Genomic DNA, 24,069 nt, shown 5'->3' on the forward strand with positions numbered 1-24,069 from the left:
TTATACATATACATATATATATGTGTATATATATATATATATATATATATCATGATGCCGAAACCATTAGCAAGGATTTTTTTTACAGTATTCCTTATGCTGACTGCCCAATGCCAGGAATTATATGTATATATGTGTATGTATAATTTACATATAACTTTTGAGATATTCCAGGACATCTTGCAAATACCCAATAAAATAATTCAATTGAACTCATGTATATAAATAGAAAAAATATTTGTTCCAGCATTCTTAATACTATAATGAAAAATAGAATGTTCTTATTTTAAGAAATCTGCTCATTGAAATCCAAGTTGTTCTGAAAAATAAATGTTTCATTAAGCCATAAATTGTAACAATGTGAGTTATAACATCTGGCAGGAGGAATGGTTTTTAGTTAGGACTGATTTTGAAATCTAACAAACTCATTTTTTACCTTTCACTGGACTAAATTTTCAGTTAGATAAGATGGTATCTAATAAGACCTTTAGTCATATATAAACAATACTAAGCAATTCAGGGAACTACAAAGTTCAAAGAAGGAAAAAAAAAGCTGATATGATGAGAAATAAAACACACATGGCATACGGAAAATTACACGGGTATAAAGAACTCATCAGCTGACTAAAATTACAAAATCACTCAGAAGTGATAGCTGGATACAAAAGTGTAAAAAAGACATTCACTCAACAAACATTTATTGAGTACCAAGGAAGCATCAAGTACTGTGATAGGTGCTGAAGTTCAAGACTAAATAAAGAAGCCATTCTTGGCACTGGGAAACTAGCACAAGAAATGCTGTTTAAAAACAACAACAACAACAACAACAACAACAACAACAACAAAAAAAAAAAACCTTGCTAATGGTTTCAGCATCATGACTTATCCACACATGACGCATTTTGTTGGTTTTCCCAGATATAGCCTTAAAACTGTACTAGGGGATGGTGGTTTCCCTTTCCTGGCCACCAAACCACATTTCAGTCAGAGCTCCTTTAATCTTTTAAATAGTTTTCCACAGATAGCCTTTTTCTTTTCTCTGATAGAATGGAGTATTGGCCTTGCATTTAGAATAATATACGGTACACTTTAAATACTTCAGACCATGAAAAGAATTATTCCCTAATACCTACCACAGTTTACGTGAAGAAAAATGTACAAAACAGGTACTATTCACATATCCATTATGCTTTTGGTTGGACAGGAAGAATGCAGAAGGTTTCCAATAGCAGTGTCATTTTGTGGACATCATCTTGAACTTCATATACCCATTAACAATGTAGAGATTGTGCCAAAACTCATGAGGCCCTGACCAACTGTAATATTTTAAGATCAAACTGTAGGAAAGTGAATTCTTAGTGTAGAAAAGAATCCCCTGGTTATTTAGTCTACCGATAGCATTTCCTGCAAGCAAGAGAGAATTGTGTATTTATTCATGGATATTTGCAGGTTTAATGACCAGTGAGCTCTGCTTTTATGAATAGCATTTCACAGACATGTTTTTATTGAACACAGGGAATTGAAAATTTGTAGTAATTAATTAGACACCTTGGGCAAAACCACAATCCTATGTGTACTTGCTAAAGACTTGAATTTTATATTTCAATCTGAATCGTTAATGTCTTCTTTAATTTTGTCAGTACAGCTACAATTTTATATCATTATCCAAAACTAGAGAAACATATTTATTATCCTGGGTACCAAAAAAAAATTAAAAATAAATACATAAATCAAACCTCTCTGGCCAGCCTTGCTTTTATGCACAATACACCCTTGGGCATTTCAGGGAATATCCTAACCAGACAGAATCCTGCCATATTAGTAAGGAAATCAGTTTCATACATAAGGACACCCATTAACAGAGCTGGTCAAGAGAGAATGGAGTTCATGCAAGAAGAGTGGTACTGCTAGTACTCAACTGCAATGAGAACTTTAGGAACCAAAATTGGCCAGGCACAGTGGCTCACACCTATAATCCCAGCACTTTGGGAGGACAAGGTGGGTGGATCACGAGGTCAAGAGATTGAGACCATCCTGGCCAACAAGGTGAAACTCCATCTCTACAAAAAATACAAAAAAAATTAGCTGGGCATGGTGGCACGCGCCTGTAGTCCCAGCTACTCAGGAGGCTGAGGCAGGAGAATTGCTTGAACCCAAGAGGCGGAGGTTGTGGTGAGCCAAGATCTTGCCATTGCACTCCAACCTGGGTAACAAGAGCGAAACTCTGTCTCAAAAAAAGGAATCCAAAATTGACTCGAGCCATGATTATAATTCTGAGGTTACCTAAAAGCAACACACATGAAATTATAACATGGGTAATAATTACTTTAAAAAGACAAAAATCTGTCCAGGAAAAGCTCTATATCACCAGTGGAATGAACTAGAAGACCACATCTCACACTTTTTCACTCTGTCCTCCTAACTGGGACACAGTTTTTCCTATTCATTTCATCACTCTGAATATCTCAAATCCCCCAAAACATCATTCTGCTTCTACTCAGCCATTTTTACTGCTGTTAAATGCTGATTGTTAATTTATTTCTCTTTCCAAAAGCTCTCCCAGAGCCTGAGCTTTTCTTCATTGAATCAGCTTGTCTTGAGGATACAGCTAAAACTGCCTTTGATCAGCGTTTAATCCTTCTAGATGCTCGGTGGGCGGGGGGGTGTAGTTTAGTATTTAAGAGAAAGTAATTATAAAGGATGGAGAACAGGAATATTATAGCTTCTGCTAGCTCAAGAAATGACCAATCAGAATTTTCTGTCCCCTTTTCTGTCTTTACAAAGAAGAGATCATGCGAAGGAATGTAAAATTTGCAAGTCTGGGAATGCTTTTAATTTAAAAGGGCATGTGGATTGCAAGTCCAGTAGATTTTATTCTACTTATAATAAAGGATCTTTCAGAAACAGACTAACATAGTTGGAAAACAAGAAAAGTCTCCTCTTTCATGTTTAAGCAGTTACGGGCAACATTTCTCTAGCATGCATTCTTGGGTAACTATAAGAAAGTATCACCTGAAAACCAGATAACTATATAACTTGGTCAAAAACAAAGGGAGCAGAGAGAAATAAATAGAACATCAACAGTCAATGATTAGCGTATGAACCACAAGGAAGAGAAAGTAATACTTAGGCTGAAGCCAACACAAATGGGAGTAATGAGGCAAGAAATTAAGAAATAAAAATTTAATATGAATGTTATAAAATGTTCCCTGGTGAACAATCATAAGAATATGCAAAAAATAGCAACAGAAATCCAATAATGCCCAGTGATTATTCAAAATTGATCCCAAAGAATGTTCCACAGAAATAAAAGGAGCAGAAATGCCCAACTCATATCTAGTTCTTTATTCCCTGGACACACGTAAAGAAACACTCCCAAAAAATCCCATATTACTCACCAACGCTGCCTGCCTGACGGAGACATAACAACAGCTAGAGAATGGTTCAAGGTTGAAAATTGTTACTGTTTTGTTCTAGAAGCTTTGTAATGATGCTAAATGGGAAAGAAGTATTTTGGTGGCATTCCAACAATGGCGTTTCACATCTTTCCTCACTATAAAGTAATTGACCCAGCACCGGACATGAGAAAAAGCAAATCCGAGACCTACTCCATGTTGCTTCTGGGTCAGGACCCAGCATCCAAACTTTTCCTTCCTTCCTCCTCTAATTGCTTCTTCATATCTGTTCATCTGCAGACCCTGTCTTTGCCTTTGCCTGCACGGAGGGCTTCTGCGCAGATGATCTGACATGAAAGAAGATACTTTCTTTCTGAGATATAAATTTATATGTTTTTATTTGTCATGCTCTTGAAAATGACCATTTAGTATACACAATGCAACTTTATTCTCTGTGGCATAAAACACTGTATTTCTTGGAAACATTACCGTCTAAAAGCCTCTTGAAAGGAGATGCTTTTAAAATTGTGTCTCAATTTAGTACGTCCCCCCTTTTTTGCCTAAATAATCTCATTTCTTGCCCAATCTAACTTGGATTGCGGCTATGAAAAACCTACAGACAGATTTCCTCTGAAACATGTCATTAATATTTCATACTCTTACATTGGTTCGAATCCTTATGCTTACATCCCTGAACCATCATCAGTAAAACTTTCTGTGGGCTCAGCCCATTCCCAATGCAGGTATTTTCATTCCTATGCAGGTATTTCCATTCATTTGTAACATGCAGACATTTATTATTACGTTTATACATTAAATGTATTATAAAACAGACTATTACAAAAATGTTAGAGAATAGGATAAGTATAAATAGATGTTCTAAAACTTTCACTCTGTGCTGTCCTCCAATGTTACGTATCTTACTTTGGAGCAACTTCTCTACATAATGAATTGCCTTCATCTGGCAGAACAATACAGTTCTGCTGCTGAGGCTTTTCCCTCCTGTCCTGGGTTGAATTGTGTCTCTCCCAAAAGATATGATGAAATCCTAACCCCCTAGTACCTGGGAGTGTGACCTCACTACAGATGTAATCAGTTAAGATAAGGTCATATTGGAGTAGGATAGATATAGTAGGATAAATCATCCAATATGACTTACATCCTTATATGAAGAGGGGAAGACACACAGACACTACAGGCGAGAATGCCATGTGACAACAAGGCAGTGATCAAAGTGCTGCAGATGCAAACCAAAGAATGCCAAAGACGGCCAGCAAATCACAAGAAGTTCCGAAGACGCAGGTAGGCTCCTCCCCTAGACCCTCCAGAGGGACCCTGGCCCCACCAACACTTTTTTTTTTTTTTTTCCCGAGACAGAATCTCGCTCTTGTCGCCCAGGCTAAAGTGTGGTGGCATGATCTTGGCTCATTGCAACCTCCCTCTTCTGGGTTCAAATGATTCTCCTGCCTTAGCCTCCTGAGTAGTTGAAATTACAGGCACCCACCACCACACCCAGCTAATTTTTGTACTTTTAATAGAGATGGAGTTTCACCATATTGGCCAGGCTGGTCTCGAACTCCTGACCTCAGGTGATCCACCCACCTTGGCCTCCCAAAGTGCTGGATTACAGGTGTGAGCCATCGTGCCTGGCCCCACCAACACATTTATTTTAGACTTGGCCCACTCCCAGAGCCATGACATGATAATTTTGTGCTGTTTTAGGCCTCTCAGTTTGTAATTGTTTGTTATGGTATTCCTAGGAAATGAATACACTTCCTAATACAGGAAACCTTCTAAATTCCCTTGAAACAATGGACAGCTACCTGCAGAATTCAAAAACAAGAGAGAGAAAAAGAGAAAGGACAGATTACATGATGATAAGGAGAGAGGGAGAAAGAGAAAGAGAAAAAGGATAAGACAGATTACATGATAAGAGTCCCGTGTAAGAGAACAAGAGTTATCTGAGGAGTAGATTATGCATGGTAAAATTATCAATATGTAGGGACAACATCAACTGGCATGCACCCAGATAATTGTATCAATTATTAAAATGTTGAAATACTTGCATAAACAGATGCTCAATGTCACTGCTTCAAACATATGCTTACCATTGATCATCTGGTCCCTTTCACCTCTTTCCACAATGCAACAACAGGTCAATGCCAGTCTCCACAGGGGACTGGATTCATTTTCATTGGTCCCGTTTCCTACTGGTTGCTCAATATTTTTAATATCATCTCAGACAAGATACCTAACAGTGATTGGGTTTCTTTGTTGGCTAAACAATCTCCACGGCTAAGACCTCTGAGAGAAGTAATGAAATCCCTATTCTATCCATGTACATTCTTTTTCTTTTCTCAGTATCTGCACTAAATGTTCATTTTGAGTCAACAATGCGATACATTTACAAGGAGTTGGAGAGCAGCGAATGTTTGCATGGTACTCTTACAATGTAGATTAATGTCATGATTTTTCCAGCATATTCTGTTGTGTTCCTGTCTTGAGAATACTCAGGTTGGGCAACAAGAAGAAATAAGAATCATACCTTCCTTGTGATTCGGAAGTCACTCTTCCCAGCGCCAAAGTAAGGCTAAGTAAGATTAGATATTTACACCTTACAAAGCAATGGATTCAGCCTGATTAATTTTGATGCCAGGGATTTTGAAGTGTTATTTACATGTGACATCATCTGGAAACGTATTTCTTATTTAACTGTCTCCCCAAAGGGCCATATCTTGCTCTGTTTTCTTTCCAGTGCAAATAGTAGTCCATATTAAGAAATAAAGCTTAGTGTAGCATTGAATTGTATTAAATAAATAGTTTTCTAAGGTGTAACTGCTTTCTATTGTACCTCGTTGTGGCTGGGCTAACACAAGACATAGAGCTGCCGGGAAGATTCACAGGCTTGCTTTCTTACATCCCTTTTTTATATTAAAGGAAAAGAAGATGAGGTAAATAATTAACCTGGTTAGCAAAAACTACATAACGTTTTCCTGGATTGAATAAAAAATCTGATGTTTTTTATTGTCATATTATTCTGCACTTTGGTACCTGTTTTGCCCAATCGGGTATCTTTGTGTAGAGTCAATCTCCTTTTGATTTTTTATTTCTCACTTTTCTCCTGGTGAGCTTTGGAAGGGGTGGTGGTTTCCCTTTCTTTGCCATCAAACCGCAATTCTGTAAAGGCTCTTTTAATTTTTTAAATAGTTTCTCTACAGAGATCCCTTTTCTTTTTTCTAATAGGATAGAGCAGTCATCCTGCATTTATTTGGAATAATATATAATACAAATCAAATAGTTATGGCCCAGGAAAGAATTATTTCCAAATCCCTATCAAAGTTTATTTGAGGAAAAGACTAACAACCAAGTTATTAGTCTTTGAGGTTGCTATGAGGACTTGTGAGCTTTCACTATTTTTACCAGGCATGTTTTAAGTCTTAATGGACTGAACGATGCCATTACAATAATAATGGCTATTCTCCATCACAGCTCAACCATGGGAATCAACAGCACATTACGGGATAGGAGAAGTACAATAAGGGAAATTAGATACATTATCACCTGGGAGTTCCAACATAACTAATGGGCTGCCAAGTTTCCAAGGAAAATCAGGCTGTAGTGGCAGCCACAGAAGATTAGGACAGACCACAGCACATAATAAGCAGGCATCCTGGCAAAAGATGAGTATGATTCCCTGTGCTGATGAAGAAAAAACCCCGGCAGTTGTACACAGTCAGTGCATATTCTAAATCATTTGCTCTCCACTGCCTTCTCAGTGATCTTAGCTTCTATCATACAAGATAAGAGAGACACGTTTGATTTCATTCTTCATCTGGCTTCCATCTGGTTCTCAGACCATTCCATAAGGCATCAAATCTTTCTGGAATATCTACAGGGCATCCAAGAAAAGGTTAAGAAAGATGAACAGACCCTGCCCTCAAAATGATTAAAGATTCATTTTCTTAGCACTCACGCATGATCAAAGAGTAGTTTATACAAACATGTCTGACTTCAGCCACAGCTGCTTCAGGACAACACCATATGCAAATTAAAAAGTTTCTAGAGAAGTCATAAGCCTGGAGGGCCCATCGGACTCTCTAAGACCTTAAGGTATAGCATCCTAAGTCCTTTCATTCTCCAGCAATGTCTGATCCTAATTTTATTTTACCATAGATTAAATGGGCAGTCAGAAAGGCGGGCAGTTAACTCTTAAAGTTGGTTGCATGACAGCTCTGAGAACTTGAGGCAAAGAGAAGTCAAGAATGGAGAAATGACGTTTAAGTAATGGGTAAGACAGTGTAAAAGGAAATTCTCAAGACATACAAAGGACAAAATGGAATTATGGGCTGAATTACTTGTTTCCAGCATTCACATGATGAAGTCCTAACCCCCCATCCCAGTACCTCAGAATGTGACTGTATTGGAAGATAAGGCCTTGAAAGAGGCGATTCGGTTAACATGAGCTCAGACGGATGAGCGTCAATCCAATATGACTAGTATCCTTATACAAAGAGGTGATCAGGACACAGAGACAGAGGAAAGTCCATGTGAAAACAGGGACAAGATCACCATCTATAAACTAAAGAGGACTCAGGGAAAACAATGCTCCATTACACCTTGACCTTGGACTTTTAGTTTCCAGAATTGTAATACATTTCTGTTAAGCCACTGGTACTTTCTTTCTTCTTTTCCTTTTTTTTTTTTTTTTTTTGACATGGAGTCTCACTCTGTCTCCCAGGCTGGAGTGCAGTGGCATGATCTCAGCTCACTGCAACCGCCATGTCCTGGGTTCAAGCAATTCACCTACCTCAGCCTCCTGAGTAGCTGGGATTACAGGCATGCGTCACCACAGCTGGCTAATTTTTTTTTGTTTTTTAAGTAGAGACAGGGTTTCACCATATTGGCTAGGCTAGTCCCGAACTCCTGACCTTGTGATCTGCCCACCTGGGACTCCCAAAGTATTGGGATTACAGGTGTGAGCCACTGCCCCAGCTGCCACTGGTACTTTCATATGGCAACCCTAGGGAACTAATACAAATGGTCTGAGAAGACTGCTAGGGGTAGAGATCGACAGAGAGAGAGAGAGAGAAGAGAGACAGAGAGAGAGAGAGGTGAGATAAAACCTCATGTGAAAACTGCACTAATCTATGATAAAATAAAATTATAATCAGACATTGCTGAAGAACAAAAGCCTCCTACCAATAACGGGAAGCAAATTGCCAGGCATGAACCTTGGAATTAGATATTCCAGCCCAGTTAAGCCTTCAGATGATTGACTGCAACCCTGGCTAATATCTTGACTACAAGTTTGTGAGAGACCCTGGGCCATCCAGCTAAGCTGCTTCTGAATTTTTGACCCATAAAGCCTGACTGAGATAATAAGTGTTTATTGCTTTAAGTTGCTAAGTTTTGGGGTAGGTTTTCATGAAACAATAGATTACCAATCTAGCTAATAAAATCAGAATGAACTCATGGATTTCAAAGACCAGTAGCAAGGTGGTAAAGCCTAAAATATAATCAAGTAGCTAAAGGTCACGTGAAGATGGTAGAATACGGTGGTTAAAATCTTAACTCTGAAGTCACAGTTATTTGTTTCAAATTCCAGCTCTGTCCATTTCTTGATATGAGACCTGGAGTAACTAACGTTTTTGAGGCTCAGTTTCCATATGAAGAAATGAGGATAGTTGTAACAATACCCATGAACAATGAGGAAGAAATAAGGTCACTCCTAGGGTTTGCTGCATTGTAAACATTTGATAAATCGTGGCTGTCATCATTAGGGAGGCAAAGAACTCTAAGCGCGGAATCAAAGTTGTTTACCAAAACCAGCTATTTTCTGGTAATGGAAGGAGTGGCCTCCACTACCCCTTCTCAGTGACCCTTCTTGAGGAGACAGCTATTAATAAGGGTCAGTGAAAAAAAGGTTCGCCCTATCTGGAGACTAAAAAGGCTGTCAAGTTAAATGAAGCCAATAACGGGGAAAACTGGACTCTGTTCATCACCCACAATCGCCCATGTGGTGAGGCCTGGCTCTTCCCAAAGACCTAGTCCCCAAGTGTTAATGAGAGTTGTAGAAAAGAGTCAAACAAGATGCTATCTTGCGGACCTGATGAGATTGCAATTTGCAGACAACTGGGGCTTATCTCAAATGATGAACTAGGTGTCAGGGCTGAGCAGAAAAGTAGGAAACTAGCATCTCAGAGACCATGGCAAGTTGGTAGTAGGGGCTGTGAACATCTCTCAAGCTCTGTACAGAGGAAATTAGGATAAGATCATAGTATTAATGAACAGTCATTAAAAAGAGCCAAGCAAACAAACAACCTCGCATTAAAATAATTATATATATATGCCTGAATTTCTGCCAAAGCAGTTGGCATTACCTTTAAAGGATTTTTACAGGTGAGTGTTATCAAAAAGAGAAAAACTACATTTAAATGGCATTTCCCTTAATTTAGAAACGCAGAGTGCCGCTGACGGATGTGGAGCAAGGTGCATGATGTTGAGGGGAAGGGACATGAAAGTGGCATTATAATGAAGCATCAAAAGAAAGAGTTGTCAAAATGAGGAGGTTTAACAAGGATGCGTGCACTGTCTTCAGAAGGAATATACAGTCTAGTGTGGCAGTGATGTCTTGTTTTTTATCCCCCACCTATGGGTCAAATAAAATAGAATCAATGTATATTAATCACTCCGGAAAGGATTTAAGCTGACAAAGCATCCCAGCTCACAGAAAAGCTCTGCAGCACTGCCAACGTCCCTTGAGAGAAAGAGAACAACTTCAGGTCAACACATGCTCATTTCAATGATGGAATCGCATCACACATTTTCATCCAGCCTGGTGGCTATTTCACACTGGAATACAACTGTCTTTTCAGGTTAAAACAAATATATTGTTCTTGAACTTTTCACAGATTTAGAGTCATGTTCCAGTCCCACTGACACCAGGATTTCAATAACATTCCACTCTGACCCCGTTTTATTTGTTAGGGTTGTATCTTATCTGAACTGGAAACCAGCTTAAGGATCTTTGAATGCAGGTTTGCCTCACTGGACCAATGAAGAAACTGAGGGCAAGTGAGGTGAAGCCAATGGGCTGGAATGATCAGGTTAGCTCATTACTTTTTCTATGGTAGTTAGTGGAATCTTTAAAACAGTCACAAAAATATGCAGAAGGTATTAGGTGAAATCGCTAAGTTAAAAATAGCAGATGGAGGAGTTTTGAGTCCACAGAAAACACCTAATCACTGAGGTTCTAGCCCTCATTCTGTCCTGAGTATATCACTTTGGCAAAGTCATTTACTTTCTATGAGCCTCAGTTCCTTATCTTGAAAATGTGTTTCTGGCTGAGATGACCTCTATGATTCCTTCTATCTGTAAAATGTCAGTGTACAAATGCTGCTTACCTCATTTAGCTCTGTGTTTGTCAGTAAGTTTCCAAAGATATGTTGGCTGGGGAGTCTCTAGGTGCTGGAAAAATGTCCTGAGAACTAAGTTGCTAGGATTCTGAAAATGTATGAAGTCCACAGTGAAAAAAGTAAGGTTGGCACAGAACTTTGTATGTTAATTAATAATAATGACTGGCATTCATCTGAGTATTTATGAATACCAGCCATTATTAAGCTAATATACACATATAAGCTCAAAATCATCATACATACCATATTAGCTTTTAAATCGTCACATACTACATAAATGGGTAGGTTAAAAAATACCCATTTTACAGATGAAGAACATGACAAAGAAACTAGAAAAAGGAAGTTGCCCAATGTTACATGGCTAACAAGTAGCAGAGTCAGAAGTCAATCACAGACATCTACCTAGAGGTGCCAACAGCACTACTGTGCTTCCGGAAGGCTGCAAGATTCAGAATCTTCAGTATGTTCCTAGGGGTATGTGTCTGGAGAGCTCCAGATGCTTTAGGAGAGTCTCATATACATGCTTGTCTTTAGCACCAAGCAAAGTCCCGTGTTAAATAAATGTTGCAGAATGCATGGTGTTAAGAGGTGTAAAAGTAAATTGAAATGGAGACCTTCAAGTATGCTTCAATGCTGGAAGAATCCCTGAGGAGACAGAGCCTGTTAGACCTTAGCCTTGCTTGAATTGCAAACATCAGCAGAACTTAACCTGAGCTATTTATTGTAAATTCCTATAATAAGGACAAACAGAACTTAAACTCAACCAATCATGCTTATAATTACATAACTAGGAATTTCCAAGCAAAGACAGCTTTATAACTGAAAACAATTAAATATTTTCTTGGTATTAGTTCTACGTTCTCTTTATAAAAGCTTAGTTCTTGTACTTATTCAATGGAGCCCCCATACCACTTCTGGTTTGGAGCTGCCCAATTCATGAATCACTGTTTGCTCAAATGAACTCTTCAAAATTTTACAGTGCTTCTGTTTACTTTTTTGACACAGGTCACTTTCTACTGTTGCTCACTACCAAAAGGTGATGGGTGGAAATGTAAAGATTTCCCTACACCACAACCTCTTAGACCAAACCTCTCTATTCTGGACAGGTTTAAATGTAAAATGCCTACAGAGTGAGGGAACTGAATAGCATGCATGTATTCGGTAACTCTGACACTCACCCTGCTGCTGAATGAGCTGTCCCCTAATGGGGCGAGGAGACACACACCTATTTTTTTAAATTATACTTTAAGCTCTAGGGTACACGTGCGGAACGTGCAGGTTTGTTACATAGGTATACACGCGCCATGGTGGTTAGCTGCATCCATCGCCTTGTCGTCTACATTAGATATTCATCCTAGTGCTATCCCTCCCCTAGCTCCACACCCCCCAAAAGGCCCCAGTGTGTGATGTTCCGCTCCCTGTGTCCATGTGTTCTCATTGTTCGTCTCCCACTTAAGAGTGAGAACATACAGTGTCTGGTTTTCTGTTCTTGTTAGTTTGCTGAGAATGATGATTTCCAGCTTCATCCATGTTCCTGCAAAGGACATGAACTCATCCTTTTTTGTGGCTGCATAGTATTCCATGGACACACCTATTATCTCTAGGCATTTTGATCCCACACCACCAATCTCTATCACTAAAGGCCGTGTATGCCATTCTCCTTTCATTATACCACGCTGCTCAGCTAGCAGCTGAGCCAGCAATTTTTCTTGCTTATGTAGTTCTTGAGTAGGAATTAAAAATGTTTACGTGAGATAATTGTAAAAATACTTTGCAAACCTTAATGTATGAAGCCAATGTTAAAAGGTGGCATTGTTGTTACTGCTGATGCCACTACTGCTATTATTACCACAACCACTACTATTCTCTCACCATGTTATTACCACTGGAGCATAAATCTCAAAGTGTAGAGATTTCCCCAGGGTAGCTATAACTTTCAAGGCCTAAGGCAGAGATTGGGATGCCAAATATAGCCCTTCTTGCATTTTGTAAATAAATAATGTTATACTAGATACAGCGCTGCCCACTTCTTATTATCTGTAGTTGCTTCTCAGTTTTCAATGCAGAAGTGACTAGTTGTGATGGAGATTTTTCTGGTCTGAAAAGACAAAAATATTTATTTTCTGGCCCTTTACCCCTCCAAAAAATATTTGCCAACTTCTGACTTCAGTGGATCCCAAGTAGGTGGCTTTTACCTCAGTGTTGACATGATCCCTAAAAAATAGTAAATTATTCTACAAGGGATGTGCAGTGCTGTAGAGGAGAAATGTCAAGAAGCAGAGAAGGCATTCCCCATTCCCATTAACTCCAGTGCTTTAGTTGTGCCCCTTGACCTAGCCAGACTTCATTTCCTGCACAAGACAGAAAGAGTGGCCAGACAATATGTTAGATTAGAACCATGAGAAGGCTTAGTAAGTCCTTTCTGATTTCAAAAGTCTGCACTGCTTCATGTTTTTAGTTTTTTGCTAATAACACTGTCAGATCAAGTAGCTGGTATTTTGACTTGTCAGTAACTAAGAAGACTTTCCAAAGAAGATCTAGACAAGAGCTGATTGAAAAATTCCTTAATTCATCTTTACACTACTCATAAAGGTCATTTCCTAAAGTCCCAAGCCTGGATGAGGCAGGGTAGTAGAGTAGGAGGGCATGAGTTTTGGGGGTTTGGATTCCTACATTGAAACATATAAGCTGTGTGTTGTAAGTTACTTAACCTCCCAGAGTTATAGTTTCCTGTTGATACAGTTTGGATGTTTATCCCCTCCGAATTTCATGTTGAAATGTGATCCCCCAGTACTGGAGATGGGGCCTGGAGGGAAGTGTTTGGATCAGCAGGGCAGATCCCTCATGAATGGCTTGGTTCCCTGTATGGTCTGTTTTCACACTGCTATAAAGAACTACCTGAGACTGGGTAATTTATAAAGAAATGAGGTATAATTGACTCACAGTTCCACGTGGCTGGGGAGGCCTCAGGAAACTCACAATAATGGCGGAAGGTGAGGGAGAAGAAAGGCATATCTTACATGGCAGCAGGAGAGTGAGAGAGGGGAAGGGCCACACTTTTAAACAATCAAACCTCCTGATAACTCGTCATCATGAGAACAGGATGGGGGAAACCACCCTCATGATCTAATCACCTATGACTAGGTCCCTCCCACAGCACACAGGGATTGCAATTCAAGATGAGATTTGGGTGGGGACACAGAGCCAAACCATATCATGCCCTCTTTGAAATAATAAGTGAGTTCTCATTCTGTTAGTTGTCATGAGATCTGATTGTTAAAAAGAGCCTGACAACTCCACCCTTATCTCCCTTGTTTCCTCTCTTGCCATGTGGCCTACCTACCCGTTCTTTACCTTCTACAGTGAGTAAAAGCTTCCTGGGGCCTCTCCAGAAGCCAAGCAGATGATGGTGCCATGCTTGTACAGTCTGCAAAACCATGAGCCAAATACACCTCTTTATTTAATAAATTACCCAGCCTCTGGTATTCCTTTACAGCAACACCAACGGACTAACACACCTGGGCATACTGATAGCTATCATGTACAAATTCCTGTATGGATTACAGACACTGAAATATATGTAAAACACCTAGTGTATGACAAGGGCTCAATAAATGGTAACTGCTACCATTATTATTACAACCCACAGGATGTGAGGTGTTAGACTGAAACACAAAGGAGCCTCAAGAATAGAGAGAAACACCCATGCAGGCTGACATTTGAAATGTTTGATTGTCAGAAGAAAGGGAATGTTTTCTTGCCTCCCTTCAGCAAATATTTCTGGAAGAAAAGGGCTCATAGCCAGAAACCTGGGAGACCGAATATTATTCGCCCACTTATTTCAATATGCCCCTAATCAGGTCTGGATTCCCTCTTCTCCTTCCCTCTTCAGAATACATCTCAGTTCCCCTATTTCAACTTCAAATCCATAAATGGATCCCTTAATCATACACATATATTAATAGCGAATTCCAAAACTTCAAATGGGGAGCCATGTAGTTTTTTGTCATATATGCAGACACACACACACACACACATACACACACACATACACACACACACACACATACACACACACACACCCCACAAATACATATACACACACGTGGATATCAATCTTATATTATCTTCTGCAAGCCCAAATGATTTGTTTGAACCCTGCCTTAGAGAATCAGGGACTGTCACCTCCAAGGGATGATGTGCAAGGGTTTGATTTGCAGCTAATAGAAAAATCTATTTCTTTCAGTTTCACTTCTGTCACACAAGGACCACTGTGTTCCCTACAGTAGATTCCTTCTCCTTTTGCAATAACTACCGAGATGACAGGTCTCAGGCAATAATACGAGCAGCCCAGGTTGAGTGGCACCTATTAGTTTTATGACCGCTGGTTCAGAATGGCCTTGAAGTGTCCACAACCCATCTTAATGAAGATGGGTAAGACAGCTGCCGATGAAATCAAATTTCTCCTCTTCCTTCCTTTCCATCTTAAAGTCCATCAAGCTTTCATCTTCAGCAACAAAACAGCTGCCAGGGCAAACACTCAGCCACAGTCAATCACAGCAGATAGTTCACATGATTGTCTTTTGGAAAGTGAGCTGGGACCCTGGGCTTTGTTGCAATGACGATGCCAACTTGCAGAGAGGAAAGAAATGAGCAGATGTGTCATCTTTCTCTGAATTAAAAAATGCAACAAAACTATATAGCATATTTAATGTGATATAGCAAAAATAAAAATCCTCTGAAAAGTTAGAAGTATCATATATATGAAATTGGCAATTATGTCCTTACAACTAGCAATAGCAGTGCTCTTGTGGAGCAAAGACAAGAGAAAATTTCCTCAATAATGCAGTAAGTCATGTGGCCTCATTCTCAGCTAATCTGAAGTAATGCTCTTTATAATCCCTGCTCTGGCAAAGTCTGTATTTTAAAAATCTTCATTTTCTGTGAAGGTCCAACTCAATTATCACTTTATGGTAGATTATTTGCAAACACAGCAAGAAACCCTCCCATCCTTGCATGCTCGCCCTTTTGTAATATGATTTTGCTGTTCCTCCCACTAAGACATGTCATCTATTTCCCTATGCACTGAAGCTGGCCTGGCCCTGAGACTTGCTTTGATCAATAGAATGTAATGAAAATCTTCTTATATGGTTTCCAAGCTCTCAGGAGGAGCTGACACTAGCGAAGATGAGAGGTCATGTGGTACAGAGATATCATCTAAGGCTCCTCAGCCTAATAACCAGAACCAATTGCCAGATATGTGTGTGAGACAATATTAGACCATCAGCCCCTGCATATCTGCCAGATAACTGCAGCTACATGAGGGACCTTATGTGAGATCATCTAAGCTACCCAGCTAAGTCAAGTCTAACCTGCTGACCCACAGAATCATAAGCAGATAACACGTCCACTTTAAACACAACTCTTTAGTGTAGTTTGTTTTGTAGCAATAGCTAACTAAACTACTCCTCAGCTATGAGGACTTCCCCAGTGGCTGGTGGAAAGCACATTGTCCAATTAGAGAAACAAGTTTAAATCTTTGTTCTACCACTTAGTAACTTTTGACCTAGGGCAGATTACTTAACATTTGAATGTCATATAGGATGAAATGCTAAAATTCACCTGTTGGGGGGATCATATGGGACAACACATGTAAGCACTTCAGCATAGTGCTTGGCATGCAGGGGACACTCATGCTTTTGATACTTGTCACTTTCCACTTCATTATAGTTACTTAGGTGACTTAATCTGTTAGATTGTCCAACGCGGGAACTTTATTGATCTTTGTGTCACTTATAATATATTGCACAATGTCTTATATGGCTGACATTCGATGCATACATATTGAATGGATGCTCAAATATCCCCGAATATATAGCTTGACTTCATGCTGTCATATTTATTGGGATTTCTGGAAATGGTATGCAAATAGGATTGCAGGGAAATGGATGCTGTAACCCTGCTTAAGTCCCTATAATTCTTGAACCCCCCATTTAGGTATCTTTTGAAAGGAGAAAATTGTCTGTAACACCTGAGATACCTTGCAGCCCCAAAACGTATTATAATCATGACACGGGTTAGCATTTATGGAATACTCATTAATGTGCCTGAATCTTTACTAAGTTTTTCGGGTATGTAAAAATGTTTAATCACAACAATTTTGCAATACAGGTTTTATTATGGCCATTTTCTGATCAAGAAGCTTAAATCTAGCGACAGGAGTCAGCAAACTAGGTGCTCCTGGTTTTGCAAATAAAGTTTCACTGTGATATAGCCACACTCATTTGTTTGCATATAGTCTGTGGTTGCATTCACATTATAATGGTAGTGTCAAGTAGTTGTGGAGGCAGAGACTCTATTGCTTACAAAGCTGAAAATGTTTACCGTCTTGTCCTTTACAGGAAAAGTTTGCTAACCTCTGGGTGACCTACTGAGAGAGTGATCAGTCACACTCAGATATGTGGAGTTAAAAGCTCACATTTGGTGCCCTACACTACGTTGCTTCTTATTGTCTCCCTTGCCTAATCATTTACTCATCCCACCTTATCTTTCGAATAGCAGCTCACAGGCAAGCGCATGGTGAGAAAAACAGTGTTGAGACCTCTGAAAGAGCAGCCGAAGAAATGTCAATTGCAGAACCGTGGTCTCCCTATTCATTATCTGGTTAAGAATGCTCGATCATCTGGCCTTCTGTAGCTACAAGCCATGGAGTCACACTTGGCACTAATTGAAAAATAAGAAGTGAAAAGATTTGCTTTCAACACAAATTTGAATGACTGGAATCGTATCTTTATTATCTGAAGTGGGTGCTTGTGATTTGTCTACCTATTCTGGCATCAGGAAGAAATATCACAGAAATTAGCCTCTGGCTGGTCATGTCATTATAAGCCAGTTATAGCCCATTTTTAGAAAATCTGATGGATATAAAATCAACCTGCTCGTGCAAATAAATTTCAGATTTGTTATGCATAATACAAAATTACCTGGTGCTTCAGAAATAAACGATTCAGCACTGAGCAATGTGGAACTTAAATAAAAGAAACCTGTTAAAATATAACAGAAATGAAGACAAACAGCTCTGAACTGATAAACCACACTGACTGGGAAATGTAAATGAATTTACAAGGAAAAGTGATAATTAAATGGCCATTTTTTTTTTTAGAAACAATACTCTCCTACAAAGGGGCATTATGGAGAACATGAAACCGCACTTTAAAAGTTGTGAAGCACTGTGTAAATGAGAGGCATTATATTTAATTTTTTCTTCGTTACTGTTTTTTTTTTTTTTTTTTTAAAGGTGGGGTTTCACCATGATGGCCCGGCTGGTCTTGAACTCCTGACCTCAGGTGATCCACCCACCTCGGCCTCCCAAAGTGCTAGGATTACAGGTGTGAGCCACAGTGCCTGGCCTTGTTACTGGTTTTGATCCTGATCACTAGTAATTGAAAATGGCCTGCAGCGCTGGTTTGCTGCCCACTCACACCTGTGCAAATTCTGCGCCCCACTTGGAAATATTCCTCCTATCCATCTCCATCTTTCCAGTCTCAAAGCCACCACCCTGTCCTCAACTTTCCCTTTAATGATTTTCAGAGTTTGTTAATGAGTCCTTACAAATTCAGTCTCTTGTCATTCCAATTCAGCCTACATGATGCTGCCAGAACATTTTTTAAACTCATTTTATTTATTCATCCAACATTAGATGATTACCTGTTTGTTACAACCCCAGTGATTATGCCAGAAGAAGAAAACAGATGTGGTCTCTGATGAGATAAAATATAGGTTGCCAGATAAAATATAGGATGCCCAGTTAAATTCAAATTTCAAATAAACAACAAAATTTTAAAATTATGAGTATATTCCAAATATTGCATGGGATATACCTGTACTTTTAAAAAGTCAGTTATTTATAGTCAGGTGCTATGGCTCATGCCTGTAATCCCAGCACTTTGGGAGCCCAAGGTGGGTGGATCACCTCAGATCGGTAGTTCAAGACCAGACTGACCAACAGGCAGAAGCCCCATCTCTAATAAAAATACAAAATTAGCCAGGCATGGTGGCCCATGCCTGTAATCCCAGCTACTCAAAGAGGTTGAGGCAGAAGAATTGCTTGAACCCATGAGGCAGAGGTTGCAGTGAGCCAAGATCGCACCATTGCACTCCAGCCTGGGCAACAACAGTGAAAACTCTGTCTCAAAAGTTCAAGAAAAAAAAAAAAAAAAAGTCAGTTATTTATCTGAATACAAAATTAAGTGGGTGTCTTGCATTTTTATTTTCTAAATCTAACAACGCTATCTAAGCCCAATGGAGTCTCCTTAGGAAACAGATATTAATCAGATAATCTCACAGCCCAGTGTATAAAAAGGAATTGTTAAATGAGCAAGAGGGGAGAGTTCCAGAAGGTTATGAGAACCTATGCTCTGGGAACTTGAATTTCTCAAAGGAGTAGCAAGGGGACTTCCTTGAGGAGGTGCTACACTAAAGAAGAGATCTTAGTTCTGAGTAGGTCACCGTCCAGAAGAAGAAGTGAGGATGCTGTTTAAATAGAATGAGCAAAAGCAAGTCTGCAGCAGTGAACAGGAGTGGCTGGGAGAAGCCCAGAGGCCTGGAATAAAGAAGGCAGAAGCACCTTGGGGTGATGAGGCTGAACGTGCTTTGCTAGTGATTCCAGGTCACGCAGGAACTGCTAGGCCACATTAAACATTTTCATCTTGATTTGGAGGGCACTCGAAACAGCGAAGAAAGAGGCTTTTGTTTTTTATTTATTTGCTTTTGTTTGGTCGTATGGTTTCACATTTTGAAAAGATATAGCATCCTCCTATAAGATGTAAGCATCAACTCAGCCTTGACCCTTTTCTTCTCTTGTACATAGTGATAATGACAAAAAAATTACAGGGAGATTGAAAGGGACAAATCATATAATATTTACATTACAGATTTTCAAACTGTAAATGCCAAAGATATCCATTATAATTATAGTTATTACTCAATGTCCTCCATCAAAGAGCCCCAACCATTTTCCTCAGCCCGTCTCACAATGGAGCCCCACAAGCCCAAAACTCGGTAAAGGGCGTCACTGATTTGGGAACACCTAGCTTTTTTTACCAAGTATATCTCACCCCATCTCCTGCATGTCTGTGGAAACCATTCTTCAAAACATGACATAAAGTTGATTTCTCCTATGAAGCACTTTTTAATGACTTCATTGGTTGTGATATCTTCCCCCTCTAAATCACCACGGTCGTTGGTACTTAGGATGTTTGTCACACTACAACGTGCATTAAAATTGTGTATGTTCTTACCTTTTCCACCCACTCATTCTATTCTTTCACTAATGAGTATCATTAAGCACCTTTTGTAGAAGAAAAACTATGTTAGCAAATGAAAATATAGCAATGAATGACTCATTCCTTACCCTTAAGAAAGGCAGAGCCTAGTGGAGAAAACAATCACCATCAACAAATGACAGCAACGCAATGGTATACGTTTAATAAAATGAGAGCGAGCTCTTCTACCAAGGCATGGACCTCTTGTAGGCAAGGCCCAAATCTTATTTATATTTAAGAGTCTGATACCCAGGACAGTGCCTGGAAAATAGTAGAATACTTCATATATGTTTAATAATTTTTATTATTCGATGAGAAAACTGCTATAGAGAAAAGAGAAAACAGAGAAGAATGGAAAACTCACTGTGCAGTGGGAAGTAATGAAAACTTTGCAGACCAGATATTATGGAGTGAGCTGTAACATAAGAAATTAGTAGCAGTCTACCAAATAGGAGAGATTTTCAATCAAGGGAAAAGTACAAACTAGAGCTGTGATGTTTTTAAAAGGCCTACTGAGTATTGAGGTTCAAACGCTAGATGGGAGCCCATATTTGTGAAGCATCTATGTCATTTATTCATCCATCCCTTTACTCAGCAATGTTTATGAAAACTCAGTCTTTGCTAGTCACTGCCCTAGGTACTGGGAGTACAACCACGAACAAGGTCAACACGGTCTCTGCTCCCAGAGCTTTCCTTCTAGTGTGTTAATGGAAGCAATACACGCATAAGAAACCATAAGAGATATTCAAGCTACAGTGCAAACAAAACAAGGTGGTATGCTGGAGAGACATCTGAAAGAGTATTTTTTATTTTTTATTTTTCATATCTTGCTCCTAAGAAAGAGTGCTTTTTAGATTAAGGAAGGGCTCGTGAAGGGATAACACTGAAGCCGAGGCCTGATGTATAATAAGGAGGAGTGGCCACATGGCAATCTGGATGAAAACCTCCCTGAGAAGAGGAACTGATCATATAAAAGACCTATGGTGGTAGCAAGGTTGATATATTCAAGGAGGGAAAAAATGAAAAAGAAGGCCGGGCACGGTGGCTCACGCCTGTAATCCCAGCACTTTGGGAGGCTGAGGCGGGTGGATCACGAGGTCAAGAGATCGAGACCATCCTGGTCAACATGGTGAAACCCCGTCTCTACTAAAACTACAAAAAATGAGCTGGGCATGGTGGCACGTGCCTGTAATCCCAGCTACTCAGGAGGCTGAGGCAGAATTGCCTGAACCCAGGAGGCGGAGGTTGCGGTGAGCCGAGATCGCGCCATTGCACTCCAGCCTGGGCAACAAGAGCGAAACTCTGTCTCAAAAAAAAAAGGAAAAAGAAAAAGATGAACGCCAAGGTGGTCAAAGATCATGTTAGGAGATCAAGTTGGAGATAAGCCTGGGCCAGATGGATGGCTCCACTGGTGAATGAAACGTGGACACAGAGAAAAAACAGAAGCTAAGGAAGGTCTGTTAAGGGAGGTTGTCGCAACTGTTTGGATGATATGGAAAGGATAGATCTAAGCATCATTTTAATAAATTGTAACTACACCGTAAGCCTCTGAGGGCAAAGCTCATGTTTCATGTTCCACTTCAGAGCACGAACCACTGCCTTGCATTGTTCATCATAAGTGGTCAATAATAAAGTATGAATTCCAATGCATTTCTTTTGCAACACTCCTCTCTCTGTTTTCCTATCCTTCTTATACTGAAGAACCCAGAAATTCTATACAAGATTCTAGGTCATACAGGGTGATGTAATAGACAGAAGCTAGGTAGTTTTTGCTCTGTCACTTAATACTTGAATGACTCTGGTCAAGTCATTTATGCTTCTTTGGTTTTGATTACATCAGCTAAAAAAAAAAATGGAACAAATAACAATCATACCACTTGCCCTCCTACCACGAGGGCTGTGCTGCGGATCAAAAACCTACCGAGAATTTTCTCTGTAACACTGCAAAGCATTCTATAAATAGCAGTAATATTAGAGGGATATACCCAAACTACATCAACCACAAAGAAAAACTGGCCAAAATTTCGAATGCTGATTTCACGTGTAGTATGTCATATTGAATGAGCTGATAACATACCCTTTCTCACATGATAATGACTCAAGTTACATACTACATTACTTACCAAGTCATTGATTTAAAATACTTACAGAACACCTAATATGTGCAAAAAAATGTGCTAGGCATCTGGGGGAATTAAAGATAAAATAATCACAGAAAAACCAACCGTCCTCTCTTTTAGTGTCATGCTCCTAAACTGCAGCAGACCCTCAATACTTCCTTTTTACGGACAGATTGTACACTTTTCTTTCTATGACAAACCATCTTCAGTCAAGAGCTCCTTGGGTAGTTAATGGTGTCTTGTGATGATGCTTAAACCTCTCCTCTCATTTTACTCTTGATTAGAAAGAAAGAAAGAAAGTGCGGGATCTAGGCCCTTGACTGATTTACGCTTCAATTTAATTTCTCCCTTTCTCTTTCCTCTTTCCTTTCACTGGATAAAACCTTCCATGTAATTAGGCTCAAAAGCTCTCATCAAACAGTTTGATTGAACTGCAGCATGCTGAATTTCCCTTCTAGGCTGCTGGGGCAGAGAGAAAGCAGGGGACCCTGTCAGGGGGCGGCGTTCTTAAGACAGAGTGAGAGCCGTACTCTGGATGGCAATTACAGGAAACAGTAAGAGTGTTTGGAGTATCTTGGTTGTCATGCTGCTCTCTGCTCCTTCTGTGTTCATTTGTTGCTTGAGTTGTGCTGGAGACAATCCCAGTCTCCCCGTCCACAGCACAACAGATGACACCTGGAGAGCTTGAGTGCTAACACTGTGATATAGTAGAAAGAGACTAAACAGAGAAGCCGAGAGCTTGCATGTTACCCTCACCTTGCCTCTAATTTGAAAAGTGTGATTTGGGAAAACTATTCACAAACTTCTGGTCTATTAGTTTTTTTCACCTGAAAAATAACTGGATGGTAAACGGTCTCTAAACACCTCTTACAGGTTTAGCACTTGATGATTCCACAAATGCAAAACAGATTTTGGGTCCAAAGAAAGTCCTTCATTAGAACGTTATTTTCAGGGCATCACGGTTCCTCAGGGGCCTGGTAACTTGGTGATGAGGTTGTGGGTCTATTTATCAGGGACTGATATCAAGTGACTTGGGAAGGGAAATAAAAGGAACTGTCTCAGAAGTTTATGAAAGAGAGTTCTTAATAATAATTCGTTTAACCAGTCTTTAATAGCTGACAGATGATGAGGTTACCAATACATACACATAAAATGGCTCTCTGGCATGAAAAAAACAAGAAACATGAAAACATGAGTTATCCCAAAGAAAGGGTTGCCTGTATAAGGCCAAGACTCTAGGTTTGCCTTCCTATTTCACATCAAAGCTGTCCACTCCTGAGACTATTATTAACATGTTGACATGAGCCTGTGACAACACTGCACAGATAAATGATGCCAGAGCAGTAAGAAGCAGGTACTGAAACATCCCTACATCTATAATGCATGGCAAACTTAGCTCTCATGTCCGAGCCTTACATTCTAGGTCAGGAGCTAATTGGGCTGCTATGAAGGTTTTCTGTTGCATTGTTTTTTTCTGGCTCACACATTTACCTACATGTGAATGCAAACACACACATATTCACTCAAGTTGGAAACTCACTGCCTCCTTGACATATTCATTAGTTTTACCCTCATACTTAAAGAATTATTGCCACATGTATGAAGGACCAGGAGTAAAAGTAGATCCAAGGTGATCTAATGAGATCTAATAAAGGTGAGGAAGTATTTTAGAAATCATTGGAATTTTGCCTCTTGGCATTAATGAAAGGTGAATGCCACACTTGTGAAGGCAAAGCTGACAGGTCACCCCACAATCATTACTCACAATTCCCTTACTTTTTTTTCTTTCTTTTTTTTTTTTTTTTTTTTTTTTTTT

At 39.5% G+C, this 24,069-nt stretch overlaps 1 protein-coding gene across 43 annotated transcripts in view; it reads right to left on the reverse strand.

Moving 5' to 3' along the window:
- The window catches only part of NRXN3 (neurexin 3), a 1,699,208-nt gene that overhangs the window by 543,240 nt on the left and 1,131,899 nt on the right, over positions 1-24,069 (reverse strand). The window lies entirely within an intron of this gene.

This window comes from Sapajus apella, unplaced genomic scaffold (assembly GCF_009761245.1).
Source record: "Sapajus apella isolate SASKATOON/1434 unplaced genomic scaffold, GSC_monkey_1.0 scaffold20, whole genome shotgun sequence".
Taxonomy (NCBI): domain Eukaryota; kingdom Metazoa; phylum Chordata; class Mammalia; order Primates; family Cebidae; genus Sapajus; species Sapajus apella.